Source organism: Pogoniulus pusillus, chromosome 11 (genome assembly GCF_015220805.1).
Source record: "Pogoniulus pusillus isolate bPogPus1 chromosome 11, bPogPus1.pri, whole genome shotgun sequence".
NCBI lineage: Eukaryota > Metazoa > Chordata > Aves > Piciformes > Lybiidae > Pogoniulus > Pogoniulus pusillus.
Window position 1 is genome coordinate 29,759,246 of NC_087274.1, and position 13,862 is coordinate 29,773,107.

Here is a 13,862-nt window from a genome sequence, read left to right on the forward strand (position 1 = left end):
CTGTGGGCTTCAGCTGCTGCTTTAGTTGGAGGCATTGTTCCTAACCTTTTAATAGGCTTATTTACAGGAATTAGTCCTTTAATGCTGTGTGCTCATGTCTACAGAACAGAATAAGCTGGTTCAATGTGACCACAGAGAGAACATCTGCTTCTGTGAGCAATTAGGGCAATTATTGCCAATTATGAGGACTGCAGGTAAGAGCAGCTGGGGAGAGGCTGTCTACCAGGAGGGATGGGAAGCTCTGCAAGATGCTGATGCGAGCAGGAAGCTCACTGGGAACAACAAAATCCCGTCAGAAAGGAGCCTGAGCCCTGAGGGCAGCTGAAATGTCCTCAGCAAGGGTAGGGTCTGGGTGCCCAGCAGGGTTTTGGGGTGATCCCTGTTATTGTATCCCTGCTGTGGAAGCAGGACCAGTCTCCCTAACATCTTATCAGCACACACTCTTGAAAAGGGAACTCTATTTGACTCCAGTGGCTCTATTTCCACTTTCCATCTACCTTCCTTATTAGTCTTTGAAAAATCTCTTTTCCTTACCATCTTCCATGCCCCAGAGGGGCACCCTTGCTCAAGACAAAGTACTGCTGTAGGCACAGGTCTTGGAGCCATGCCAACAAGAGGGGCATCTTACAATCAGAGAATCATAGAATGGTTTGGCTTGGAAGGGACCTTTAAAGGCCATCTAGTCCCAGCCCCCTGCAGTCAGCAGGGACATCTGCAACTAGAGCAGGTTGCTCACAGCCCCAAATAACCTGCCCTGAGATGGTTCCAGCCATGAGGCATCTCTGGGCAACCTGGGATCCAGTCTCAACAACCCCAGCAGAAAAAAATGTCTTTCTTCTCTTTAGTCTGAATCTCTCCTTTTAGCTTAAAGCCATCACCCCATGTCCTAATGACCTTCTATCACTCCTACAGCTCTAAGCCTATTACACCTAGATGTATTTATCTAAATAGCTATAAACCTATTATTAGCCTAATGTCATAAAGCTATGATATATGACATGCATAATGCTATAAACATATCACAAGCCTAACATCATTGCTCTAAACCTACTTCCTGCCAACACAAGATCAGGCAAACTCACCCAACCCTAGTCTTAAACAACAGAGTGGGTACAAGCCCCTGCAGATCCCAACACAAAATCTACTGCTCAGCAGTTAGCATGAAAAATGTAACTCAAATGCTGCAGCTTCCTCAGCCTTTAAGTGATTAAACAACAGTCTGGGACAACCAATTTGTAGCCCTCCCATGTTATTCACAATTCATTCTCTATTTTAATCTCCCCAACAGAAGGCTGAACTCAACCATGCTATTGTCAGCCAGGGCTTTTATCACCAGCCTTTGAGTCGGTCAAGGCATGGGAGAGAACAATGACCCTCACAGGAGAATAAACACAGCCTAAACAAAACCACCCTGTTGCTAAGGTCAAAATCAGCCTTTTTTGGGGGGCAATTCCCACTCCCTAAGGTGGGAATTGCAGTGCCACCCTATAGAGAAAACAGGCAGAATTAACACTCAGATTGGGGTAAAAAACCTGAAAGGGGAGAATCTGGACTTGGACTAGGGAAAATAACCTGAGACTTAGCCCCATTGTGCTTTTCCCTCCAGTATCCTGTAGCTGACTTCAAATCAAAGCCAACATGTGGAGCATGCTGCTGCTTACAGCAGGTGATGCTCTGCCTGAGCTCACGTATTGCTTCAACCTCTGTATCACAGCATCACAGAATGACTCCACTCAAAAGGGAGCTTAGAGATCATCTACTCCAACCCTGAGACCAGGTTGTTCAAAGCCTCAACGAACCTGGCCTTGAACGCCCCCAAGAAGGGGACATCCACAGCTTCTATGGGCAGCCTATTCCAGGGTATCACCACCCTCACACTGAAGAGCTGTTTCCTAAGCTCCAGTCTAACCCTGCTTTCCCTCTGCTTAAAATCTTTGCCCCTTCTCCTGTCTCTGGTCATCCTTATGAAAAGTCCCTCTGCAGCCTTCCTGTAGGCTCCATTCACGTATTAGAAGGCAGCTCTAAGGTCCCCCCTGGAGTCTTCTCTTTTCTAGAGTGAGCAACCTCAGCTCCCTCAACCTGTCCTCACAGCAGAGGTGTTCCAGATATAGTCTTGAGCTTCACACCTTGATCCATGATCCATCACCTTCACAAGGTGATCCATGACTGAAAAATTTCCATGGTGAAACCTCAAGGTGTTAATGGCTAAGATGGTCACAAGCTTGGCAGATGGCTGCACTCTGCAGTGCCATTGCCAGCACAGCAAGAAGAAGGCTGAAGTTGTAGAAGCAAGTTCTGCTGAGGCAAAAAAGGGCTATGGAGATGCTGGCCACCTTGCCTGCACGGCTGAGGTGCAAAGCCAGACTTAGATAAGACATTAGGATGAAATTCTTCATCATCACAATAGTGAGACACTGGAACAGGTCACCCAGAGCAGTTCTGGAGGCTGCAACCCTGGAAGTGTGTGCAAAGTCAGGTTGGGTGGTACCTTGAGAAACACTGTCTAGGATAAGATGTCTCTGCCCACAGCAGGGGGGTGGGATTAGATGATCTTTAAGGTCCCTTGCAACCTAACCACTCTATGGCTGTACAGTGCAGATGTTGGAAAGATCCAGCTGGGACCTCCTCTCACAGAAAGCCCCAGCCCCAACCTCAGTGGTTTCTCTTGTGACATCAACCCCAAAAAGTAGCCGCAGAGCACTGTGTGGTTGCTGCATCCTTAGCTGAGAGGACAGCAGCTGCTTTTGGGGGCTCGCAGAGAAAGGCCTTACCCAGTGGCATGGAGCCTGGCTTGGTTGTGGTGTGCTCCCTGTTAAACACAGCTGCCAGCTCTGCAGCAAGAGTTCCCAGCAGCAAAGTGGCTCTAGGGTCAAGAGTGACCCCTGGCTCACAGCCCCAGCAAGGTGCCACAGGGCAGAAGGTTGGGTAAGGGGCAGGCAGAGTCACGGTGGTCCAGAGAAGCCACCAGTCTCCAAGAGCAGCCCATCTTCCTCCCCTCTAGATGGAGCTGCAGGAGAAGCCTGAGATTCCTCCCTAAAGCCACAGCAGCTGCATCTCATCATCTCCTGACCTGCAGCTTGGCTTGTTGTGAACCCCAACAGATCATCAGACAAATGACTCCCTCCTGCAGTACGGCAGTGAAACACCCATCGCGGCAAGCTGCAGGTGAGGCACAGAGCCCCCAGAAGGGTTTTTCTTTCCTTTATCAGGGTAATCCTCAGCTCCAAGGCCACCTAAAAGCCTGGAAGGGCTGCTGGGATCAGGCACAATGGGGCAGTTGCCAGAAGGAATGACTCCTCTGGAGATGTTCTTTGCACTGGCACCATAAACGCTTCCGCAGGCAGGTCAGCAGCGCTGAAGCGATGCTTTCTGGCCATTTCATGTGTGACATCAAAAACACCAAGAGGGACTTCCAAGCTTCCTTGATGACAGCAGCCTGGACTCACATGAATGAGAAGAGAGTCAAGGTAAGGCTGGAGTGAATTTTTTATGGCACATTCTGCATTTTTGTGGCCAATAAACAGGGTCACTGAATGTCACCGTGTGTCACTTAGATTTTAGTGGTATCCAGGCAAGTATTAAGAGGCTATGCCAGAGCTCAAATTCTTCTGAACCAGGCACTTATGCCAGGCACCCACCACGATGAAATGAAACTCCATTCAAAGCTTTCAGGTGCAAGGGCTCAGTTTGGAGCACCTCCCTTGGAGGACAGGCTGAGGGAATTGGGGTTGTTCAGCCAGGAGAAGAGAAGGCTGCAGGGAGACCAGGTACCAGAAGGCTGCTCTAAGCAGGGAGCTACAGAAGAGCCAAGGAGGGACTTTTTACAAGGGCCTGTAGTGATAAGACAAGGGGAAACTGATTGAAGCTGGAAGAGGGAAGATTGGGAAGAAATTCTTGACAGTGAGGGTCGTAAGACACTAAAAGGTGGCCCAGGGAGGTCGTGGGTGCTCCCTCCATGGAGGTGTCCTCAGCGAGGTTGGACAGGGCCTTGAGCAACCTGGTCTGGTGGGAGGTGTCCCTGCCCATAGCAAGGGGTTTGATCTTTAAGGTCCCTTCCACCCCAAGCCATTCTGTGATGGTAATGCCAGCAGCCACGCAGCGGGGAGCTGCCGAGACATCCCCATCTCTCCCAGTCTGTGCTGTCCCAGCCTTTTCAAAAGGCTTTGCAAAGCAGCTCTCCTACACAGCCACCCATTCCCAGCCCTCCCTGCCTAGCAGCATAATACACAGAGGGCTCTTCAGTGCGGCTGTCAAACGAGACCCCCTTCAGCCAGGCATGAAATGGTACAGGAGCTCGCAGCCAACAACAGAGGCAGCTTTCTGCAGCCGCCAGTGGCTGCACAGACACAAGACGAAGTCTGTCGCTGAAGACCAAGCTGTACTTGGTGCTGTGCTGGCCCAGCCTAACAAACTGGGCTCACTTTCACAGCATCATCACATGGCTTGGGTTGGAAGCAACCTTTAAGTGTCACCTAACCCAAATTTCCCTGCTGAGGGCAGGGATATCTTTCACTATCAGTCTTCCAAACATTTCTTCTCATCATCCCACTCTTCTGAAGAAGCAAACTCTGTTTGTCTCCAGTGGCTCTATTTCCACTTTCCACCTTTTTTCCCCCCCATCTATTTTTATCCTCCCTGCCCCAATCTGTTTTCCTTTCCATCTTCCGTGCCCAAGAAGGGGCATCCTTGCTCAAGATGAAGTGATGCTACAGGCACAGGTCTTGGAGCCACACCAACAAGAAGAGCATCTTACAAACAAGGAATCATAAACTAGTTTGGCTTGGAAGAGATCTTAGAGACAAACCCCCCCACATTCAGCAGGGACATCTGCAACTAGAGCAGGTTGCTCAAAGCTCTGTCCAACCTAACCTGGAGTGGTTCCAGTAATGGGGCATCTCCCACCTCTCTGGGCAATGTGGGCCAGGGTCTGGTGATTGTATGGTGACTCCTTCCCATCTTTGATTCTGGTGTAGAAGATGAGCTACAGAAAAGGCAGACTTGGAAGCTTTGGAAAATGTGACTAATTAATGACCCCAGGAGCAGCACCAGAAAAGGGTTTAGGTCTTAAGTGCAGCTTTGCTTTGCTGAGGCAAGCCCCTGCCCCCCATATATCAGCCACTGCTTTGCAGAGGCTGCCAGCATGCTCATGAGAACTTCTGACCAACTCCAGTGGTCACAGGATGTTAGGGGATGGAAGGGACCTCCAGAGATCATTGAGTCTAACCCCCTGCCAGAGTGGGACTATAGAATCTAGCTCAAGTCACACAGAAATACATCCAGACAGGGCTTGAAAGTCTCCAGAGTGGAGACTCCACAACCTCTCTGGGCAGCCTGCTCCAGTACTCCGTGACTCTTACAGTAAAATAGTTCTTCCTCATGTTGAGGTGGAACTTCCTGTGCTCTAGTTTACATCCATTACCTCTTGTCCTGTCACAGGGCACAACTGAGCAGAGCCTGTCCTCTCCCTCAGATATTTATAAACATTGATTAGATCCCCCAAGTTTTCTCTTCATGAGACCAAAAATCCCAAGTCCCTCAGCCTCTCTTCATCAGGCAGTGCTCCAACTCCATCTTCATAGCCCTGCCTTGGACTCTCTCCAGTAGAGCCCTGTCCCTCCTGAACTGGGGAGCCCAAAACTGAATGCAGTAATCCAAGTGAGGTCTCACCAGAGCAGAGGGGAGGAGAACCTCCCTGAATCTGCTGGCCACCCCAGGATCTCATTGGCCTTCTTAGCCATGAGAGCACATTGCTGAAGCAAAGCAGGGAGTGGATGAATTCCACTATATCCAGTGTTGGTAGATGAAGACAAGAGGCCCAGATCACTCTCTAAAGCAGACTTTCACAGAATCAGGGCACAGTTACAGTTGGAAGGGTCCTCTGGAGACCACCTAGCCCAAGCTAAAGCAAGGTCACCCAGAGCAAGTTGCCCATGATCACAGTCCCCAGCAGGATTTGAAAGCCTGCAGAGGAGACTCCACAACCTCTCTGGGCAGCCTGCTTCAGGGCTCCATCACCTCGTGGGAAAAGCACCCTGTGAAAAGCCAGGCTCTAGGAAGGGCACAGACAGGCACCAGCAGGGCAGCCTTTGCCCTTAGCAAGTGGCCTTTCTCAGCAGCAGGACACTGCAGGTGTGGGATGCTCTTGAAGCAGCTGGAAGAACCAGTTATAAATGGCAGACGCCAAGACACTTATTAAGAGTCAAGCAAGGAACATCAGCAGTGGGGTGAGCTATAATCCTTGCTGGTGTGGACTGCAATTAAAGTTAACCAGCTGGAAAGAAATGGCTCACCATGACCACTGGCATCTCAGCTTCTGAGACCACGAGTTCATGTACAGACAGAATTAGTCACAGAATCATGGTTTGGAAGGGACATTTAAAGGCCATCCAGTGCAACCTTCCTGCAGTCAGCAGGGATGTCTGCAACTGGAGCAGGTTGCTCACAGCCTCAAACAACCTGACCTGCAATGGTTCCAGGGATGGGGCATCTACCATCTCTCTGGGAAACTTGGCCCAGCATCTCACCACCCTCAGTGTAAAAAGTCTCTCCCTTCTCTCTGGTATAGGTGTCCCTCTTTTAGTTTGAAACAATCACTCCTTGTCCTGTCACTGCAGACCATCTTCCTCCTGACCTCCCTGGGCATGAAGATAAGACACACAAAAACCACCTCCACAGCTCTTGCACGGTGCCACTGCCAATGACTGGTTGATGTCTCTACCACTGCTCCTGCTCTTGCCCCAGAAGACACTTTGAGGGACAGAAGCAGCAGTGACATCTCAGAAACCTGTGTTAGCACCAGAGGAAAGACCTCATTCACCTGGAGGAAAGAGAAGGCAAGCTTGGGGTGAGATGGTTGAATGATGCAGCTCTTGCTGAGCAGCTTTAACTCCTCTCATCCCAGATTAGCTCCTCTGAAGCTACCAGCAGCAAAGCTGTTTCACTTGCTGGAGAGATGCTGTCTTTGTGTTGGACTAAGCATCTGTGCTTTTAAGCCCTAGATTTGCAGATCACATCTATGTGTTTGGAGGGGGAAAAATACCCAACACAAACTGTTTGTCAGGGGAGTTTCACTGAACAGAGACACCATTATTTCCTCCTCCCCATCCCCCAGCTCACCCCTCCTCTTCTCCCTCTCAGGCAGTTCCACTGATTTCAGGAAAATGCAGAGGGTTAAAAACCCAAAGTGCACGTTTTTTATGGGCAGTGTTTTCATCTTAGTCAGCAAGGAGCTACCAGAAACACAGCGTGCAGTTGGCAGCTCCCCACCCTGCCTCGCTGCTGCAGCAAAGTACCCAGCTTGGGATCATGGCTCTGAGGATCAGGTGGATGGTCTCACCCCCAAGCAGCTTTCTGGGTGCACCTGTGCAACCAGCCTTGAGATCAACCATCATTCTGAAACTGCAGCAGTGCCAAAAGCACTCCAGCCCAGCTGGACCTGTGCTGCCAACCAAGGACACAACTTTGGAGAGCTGCAGTCCTCGTGGGGAAGGTCAGCAGAAAGGCTGAAGATAGAAAGGTCATCTCCAGCAAAGACCCCCAAGGCTTTAGCTGTGCCAGTGAAGTGTGGAGCCATTCAAGGAGATAGGGCTTGGTGATCCAAGCTAATTGAATTTTTCCAGCCACAGCTGATTAGTTTTATCTCCCCAGCAGAAAACTGCCTGAGGAAGTAGCAAAGCAAACCCTTCAAAGCTGCAAGTGTCTTCGTGGTGTTAACCGCTCCGTTGGCACTGCCTGAAAAGAAGGGAAGGTTTCTGCATCTGATTTACTCCATCACAGCAGAGGGATGCACAGGACCTTCCCTTCCCACTCAACCACTGTGGAATTCTCTGAAGTTGGACCCACAAGGCCTTCACATTGCTTTTCTAGCACAAAGCCTCTGCAAGGTGACTCTCAGTGGCTCCAACACCAAGCTGTAGAAGTCAGTGCTAAGGCTGGTGGTGAGCTTAGGCATCATTTCTGGCCACGATGGATCTTCTGATGAGCATGTGGCAAAGATCAGCACTTGCAAACCAAGGAGAGAAGGTTAAGTCAAATCATCACTGTCTTGCTTTACAGACAGTACTCACACCAGCTAGTTACATCCACCCAACACAGCCTCCACCTAGGAGAGATAGCTAGCCCCTTGAAGCAAGCTCACTGCTCAAGATCACAGAACCACAGAATGGGAGGGGGCTGGGAGGGACCTCCAAAGCTCAGCCAGTCCAACTCCCCTGACAGAGCAGGATCACCTGTACCAGATCACACAGGAACACATCCAAGCAGGTCTTGGATATCTACAAAGAGGGAGATTCCACAACACCACTGTTCTGTCACACTCACAGGGAAAAAAAAAGCTCTCCTCATGTTTACATGAAGTTTCCTATGCCTCAGCTTCCACCCATTGCCCCTTAAAACCAGTCCACCCTAGAGCAGGCTCTGTCCTCCCTGCCCAGCAATGTCTGGCTTGTCCTGATGGCTCAACAGCATCTTCCTGTGGGTCATTCTTTGCTTCTTTTCCATTTCAAAGGACCTGAGATATTAGAAGAGCTGTGATGCAGCACACCCAGACTGTGGGGGTTAACAGCTTGGCAGGTAAGAAGGTGAGTCACACAAGCACAGGAGCACACAGGGCCATTTAATTGCACAAGCCCTGCAGTACGTGGAGGTGAAGCAGGACAAGGGAAATTCAGCACCTCCTGTTCACACTGAGTGGGTCCTTGGAGCAAAGTGTTCCCTGAACCACACCTAGGTATGAGGATCTGTTTGCTGGCCAGAACAGGGAGCCAGCCTGGAGGCAGCTGATGAGATGAGCAGCCCAGGACAGCTCTGGAGCCCTCAGCACAGACAGAGACCAATTGGAGTGGGGCCAGAGGAGGCCACAGCAATGTTGGGAGGGCTGGAAGAGCTCTGCTGTAAGGCCAGGCTGAGAGAGGTGAGGTTGTTGAGCCTGGAGAAGAGAAGGCATCAGGGAGACCTTCTGGTGGCCTTTCAGTGCTTAAAGGGGCTGATCAGAAAGCTGGGGACAGACCTTTTATCATGGACTATTTTGACACATCAAGAGGTGATAGTCTGAAACTAAAAGAGGAAGATTCAGACAAGAGAGAAGGAAGAACTTTTTTACCTTGAGGGTGGTGAGACCCTGGCTCAGCTTGTCCAGAGAGGTGGGAGATGTCCCAGAACCATTCCAGGTCAGCTGATTCGGTGCCCTGAGCAACCTGCTGTAGTTGGAGATGTCCCTGCTGACTGCAGAGGGCTTGGACAAGATGACCTTTGAAGGTCCCTCCCTTCCAAACCATTCTGTGATTCTACAACAGTGAAGCCTCCTGAGCCCCAGCTGTGGTCAGCACCAACCTCCACACCCCTCCTTGGTGCACAGAAGTTTTGGCTACAGGGAGCCAGCTACTGTCACATCTTTTTTTGGATGTCTCACTGCACACCCACCTTCCTGGCCCAAGGCAGTTGCCATTCAGTCTCTCTCCACTCATTATAGAGAGGAAACCAGTGCAAGGATAAAAGGAGGCTCCTGGGTAGGAGTGGCAAGTGTCTGATGTGGAAGGGCAGTAACTGCAGAGACGATAGGCAGTGGGGCTGAACAAACCAAGAGGTCACTCCTTTGTGCTAGAGCCTCTGGCCATGGAACCAGAGTTGATCACAGAACATGGAAGAAACATCAGAGAAGACTTTGAGAAGCAGTGAAAGAGGAGGGAAAAAGAAGTGTCCTAGGTTTGGATCAACCAAAGAGCTGTGTGACAAAATAAAAGGGTGAGCTCCTCCTCCTGCCTCTGAGTGTTTCCACTGCACTGGGTCACGCTCAAATGACCCTCATGTTTTAGTGGAAGAGGAAAGCATCATTTAAAGTCTTACCTTGGAAGTTCTTTGCTTGCAGTAGATGAAAGATATCTGCTGAGGAAATGAAGCAACCACAGCGAGGAGCTAAGTCCCTGCTGAGCTGAGGCCTAGCATCCCTGCAGAAGGGACTAACAGAAGTGGTCTTTTTTTCCTTCCCTTTCCCCAGCAAGACTGCAAAATGAAAAGCATCTCTGGCATGTGGTTACTCCATGCCCAGCAGCAAGGTCTGTGGTTTGAGCACAAGAGGAACTAAAGGCTTCCAGTGCAACTTCTTTCCCTCCCCACACATCCATCTAGCTCCCACGTGGGTTTTGAGGGCAAACTCCATGTTAAGGCAGGCAGAAGTGGATTTTGGTTTTATGTTTGATGTGTCCTGTGTAGTGCTCTGATCCTAAGTGCTCTTTAGCAGCTCTGGGAGGATGATCCCAGCCTGCTGCTTGATCTTAGACCCAGGGAGAGCAGAACACTCCCAAGGCTTTGCATCACTCACCTGCAGGTGTTTAAAGTTGTCTGCTAAGCTCAGGTTGTATCATCCCAACTGGTTTCAAGCCACCTGCCATCACCATGGTGGCCTTGGGTCTCTTAAAGGCACAGCCCAGGCTATATTTACCTTGGCTTCTGATTGCCACCACTCTGCCTTACAGAGACCTCCTATTTCCTCACATAATTATTAGCCTGTTGGTGGGGAGAGAAGGAATGAGAAACTCTATCACTACTGTGTCTTTTCCCACTGTAGCCAAGCCCCTGACTATACCCAGCAGCTGCAGTTTGTCACAGTACTAGAAAATACAGAAGCTATCAAAGAAACTGAGATCCTTCTTTTTGAGTGTCATGAGGATTAGCTTGAGATCCAAGGTGCTGCAGCTGATAACAGTCCCACAACCCCTGGCAAATAGGTTCAAAAGATTAAAGTTGAGAAAAGAGAAACAGCTGCTATTTGAGAAGGTCCTGCTGGGGGAGAGCAGGGGGGAGGGAGGTGATTCTCATCTATTCTTCTCCTCCAGATCCCACCTGCAGTGATGGGTCCAGCTCTGGAGTTCTCAGCAGAGCAGAGACAGGGATGTGTTGGAGTGTGTCCAGAGGGTGTAACAGCAAGGCTGGGAGGGCTGAAAGCCCTCTGCAGTGAGGTCAGGCTCAGAGAGTTTGGGTTCTTGAGCCTAGAGAAGAGGCTTCAGAGAGACCTTCTGGTGGCCATGCAGTGCTTAAAAGGCCAATAAGTAAGCTGTGAAGTGACTTTCTACAAGGCCTGCAATGACAGGACAGGGGGGGATGATTTTAAGCTAAAAGGGGAGATTCAGAGTGGAGAGAAGGAAGAAACCTTTCATCCTGAGGGTACCGAGACCCCGGCCCAGGTTGCCCAGAGAGGTGGAAGATGCCCTGTGGCTGGAAACACTCCAGGTAAGGTTTTTCCAGGGTTGTGAGCAATGTCCTTGCTGACTGCAGGGGGGTTGGACTAGACACTCTTTAAAGGTCCCTTTCAAGCCATGCCAAGCCACGATTCTATGCTCATAATATTCAAGAGGTGACACAGCTGCTAGAGAGCGTTCCAGAAGCTGCTGTTCAGGTGGCAAAGCCAACACTCCTTGATGCTGCCACGGAAAGTGTTAACCCCAGGCTCCATAAACCCTCCCACCTCAAATGCTGCCACTGAAACCCACTACTGGCACTGACTGTCCAACTGACCCACTTTTAGTCACAGACTGGGTGCACAAGGACAAAACCATCTCACTGCCTTGCAGAGAACATAATCCTCGCTAAGCAAGGTGCACTCCAGCATCGCTCTTCACACTATGCTCTCTCATTGTCCTCTCCTGACCTAGTTAGGGATGGGCTCCAGTGAGCATCCCTGCAGGGAGGATGCTATTATCTGCCTTGGCAAAGCCTAAACCCCCACTGCCCTACAAAGAGCTGAGATAAACTGACCCCTCCAAGCAAAGGGGTGGCCACGCGTTATCTGCTCCTCATTGTCAAGGTGCACTGGAGCAGAAGGATTGGATGGTGCTAGGAAGGCACTCCTGGAAAAGCCCTGCCCCACTAACTCCACTGCATCTGCAGGGCCCACGTGGCCTCTCCTATCTGCCTGCTGGGTTGGAAAGCTGCTCCTGATTTCATGTTCATTCCATATAGGTATGTTTGTGGTTTCTGTCCAGTTTCTGCTGCCTGACCCTCCAGTGAATTTGTCCTGAGGTTTTGGATTAGGAAGGCAAAAAGTGACTTTATAAAAGGGCTCCTGGGTGACAACTCCAAGATCATAGAATCTCAGAATGGTTGGAGTGGAAGGGATCTCTGGAGATCATCGAGTCCAACTCCCCACCAAAGTAGGATCACGTAGGACAGGTCACACAGGAACATGGCCAGGTGGGTCTTGAAAGTCTCCAGAGATGGAGACTCCACAACTTCTCTGGGCAGCCTTTTCTGGGCAGTTCTCTTGCCTTTCATCCAGTCTAGACATAAAAATCTCAGGACACAGATGATTTCCGCCAGGGCACTAAAAAAGCGATGTGAAGAGAACAATGAGCAGCAAACTGAGTCTAAAATTAGTGATTTGCAAAACAATCCGAGGCTGCAACATCCCCAGGCCAAAAAGCAAAGAGGGAGCAGGCTGATTATTTAGAAGTTGCAGGACAAAAGGAAACCTTGATGAGTGTTATCAAGGAAGAGATCTGCCCTCATTGTGTGGCAGCTTTGCTGCTGACTTAGAATCACAGAATGGAGGACTGGTCTGGGTTAGAAGGGACCTTCAAACCTCACCCAGTCCAACCCCCTTCTAACACCTCCAACTAGAGCAGGTTGCTCACAGCCTCAAACAACCTGACCTGGAATGGTCCCAGGGATGGGGCATCTCCCATCCCTGTGGGCATCCTCCTAGTAAAGAGCTCTTCAAATGACTTCCATGGAATTAATACTATGCTGCTAAAAACGATATGGACCTGTTGGAGTGGGGCCAGAGGAGGCCACAGCAATGATGGGAGGGCTGAAAGGCCTCTGCTGTGAGGACAGGCTGACACCTCACTGCTCTCTACAGCTCCCTGAAGGAAGGTTTGGGCTCTTCTCCCTAGTGTCAGGTGATGGAATGAGAGGAGATGGCCTGAAGTTGTGCCAGGAGAGGTTTAGGTTGGACACGAGGAACAATTTCTTTGCTGTAGGAGCAGTCAGGCATTGGAGCAGGCTGCCTAGGGAAGTGGTGGTGTTGCCAGCCCTGGACATGGTTTAATGGCTGTGGTGGTGTTGGGTTGAGCTTGATGATCTTGGAGGGCTTTTCCTACCAAAGCAATTCTATGACAACACAATACTACTCCCTCACGAGCTTCCAGTTCAGCCAAGTACTTCAGCTCATCACAAGGGAGCAGAAAGAAGCAGCTAAATAGAGAGGAGCTCAGCTTAAGAAAGGAGGCCCAGACAGTACCCTTGGGTGATGCTAGAGCGACTATCAAGCCTACTCCTAGCTAACCAGGAGGCCACCAGGCCCCCCAGCCTTTAGATCCCACTCCCATTCACCCAGTGCACACCACAGGGACTCACCTCTGGTGACAGGAGGAGGATCCTCTGCTCAAGTGGGCAAGCTTAGGGCTGCTGCCTTTCCTGGGGCCGATTAAATAGGGGAGCAGGCAGGGAGGGCAAAGTGGCCACACCTGGGGTGGGAGGAGACTCCAACAGCAGCCAGGTGCTCTGGGTTTGGGGGGAAAAGAGACAATCTGGTGCCAGGTGGGAAGGTGGCAGATAGGGTGGAAAAGGGGATGTGGTGCTGAAAGGAGGGAGATGGAGAGGAAAAGGATGGAGATGAAAAGATGAAGATGGGGGAAGAGGAAGAAGATGGAGAGGAAGGGAGGAAGATGGGGTGAAAGAGGAGATGGAGAGGAAAGGAAGGCAATGAAAAGGAGGAAGAGGGGGGAGAATGGGAGGTGGAGAGGAAGGAGATAGAGGAAAAGGGGGGTTAAAAAAACCAAACCCAAACAAAACCAGGTCCTGCTCTGGCAGGGAGGTTGGACTGGATGATCTTTCGAGGTCCCTTCCAGCCCCTAACATTCAGTGCT

At 50.4% G+C, this 13,862-nt stretch overlaps 1 protein-coding gene across 3 annotated transcripts in view; it reads right to left on the reverse strand.

The window, feature by feature from the left end:
- The window catches only part of PTPRA (protein tyrosine phosphatase receptor type A), a 162,349-nt gene that overhangs the window by 52,468 nt on the left and 96,019 nt on the right, over positions 1 to 13,862 (reverse strand). Inside the window, exon 1 of one of the 3 annotated variants that reach the window (XM_064151662.1) lies at positions 13,351 to 13,372. The exons of the other annotated variants lie outside the window; for them this stretch is intronic. The gene's annotated coding sequence lies outside the window, so the exon portion shown is untranslated. Of the gene's footprint in view, positions 1 to 13,350; positions 13,373 to 13,862 lie in introns of those variants that run through there. 3 annotated transcript variants of the gene reach the window in all.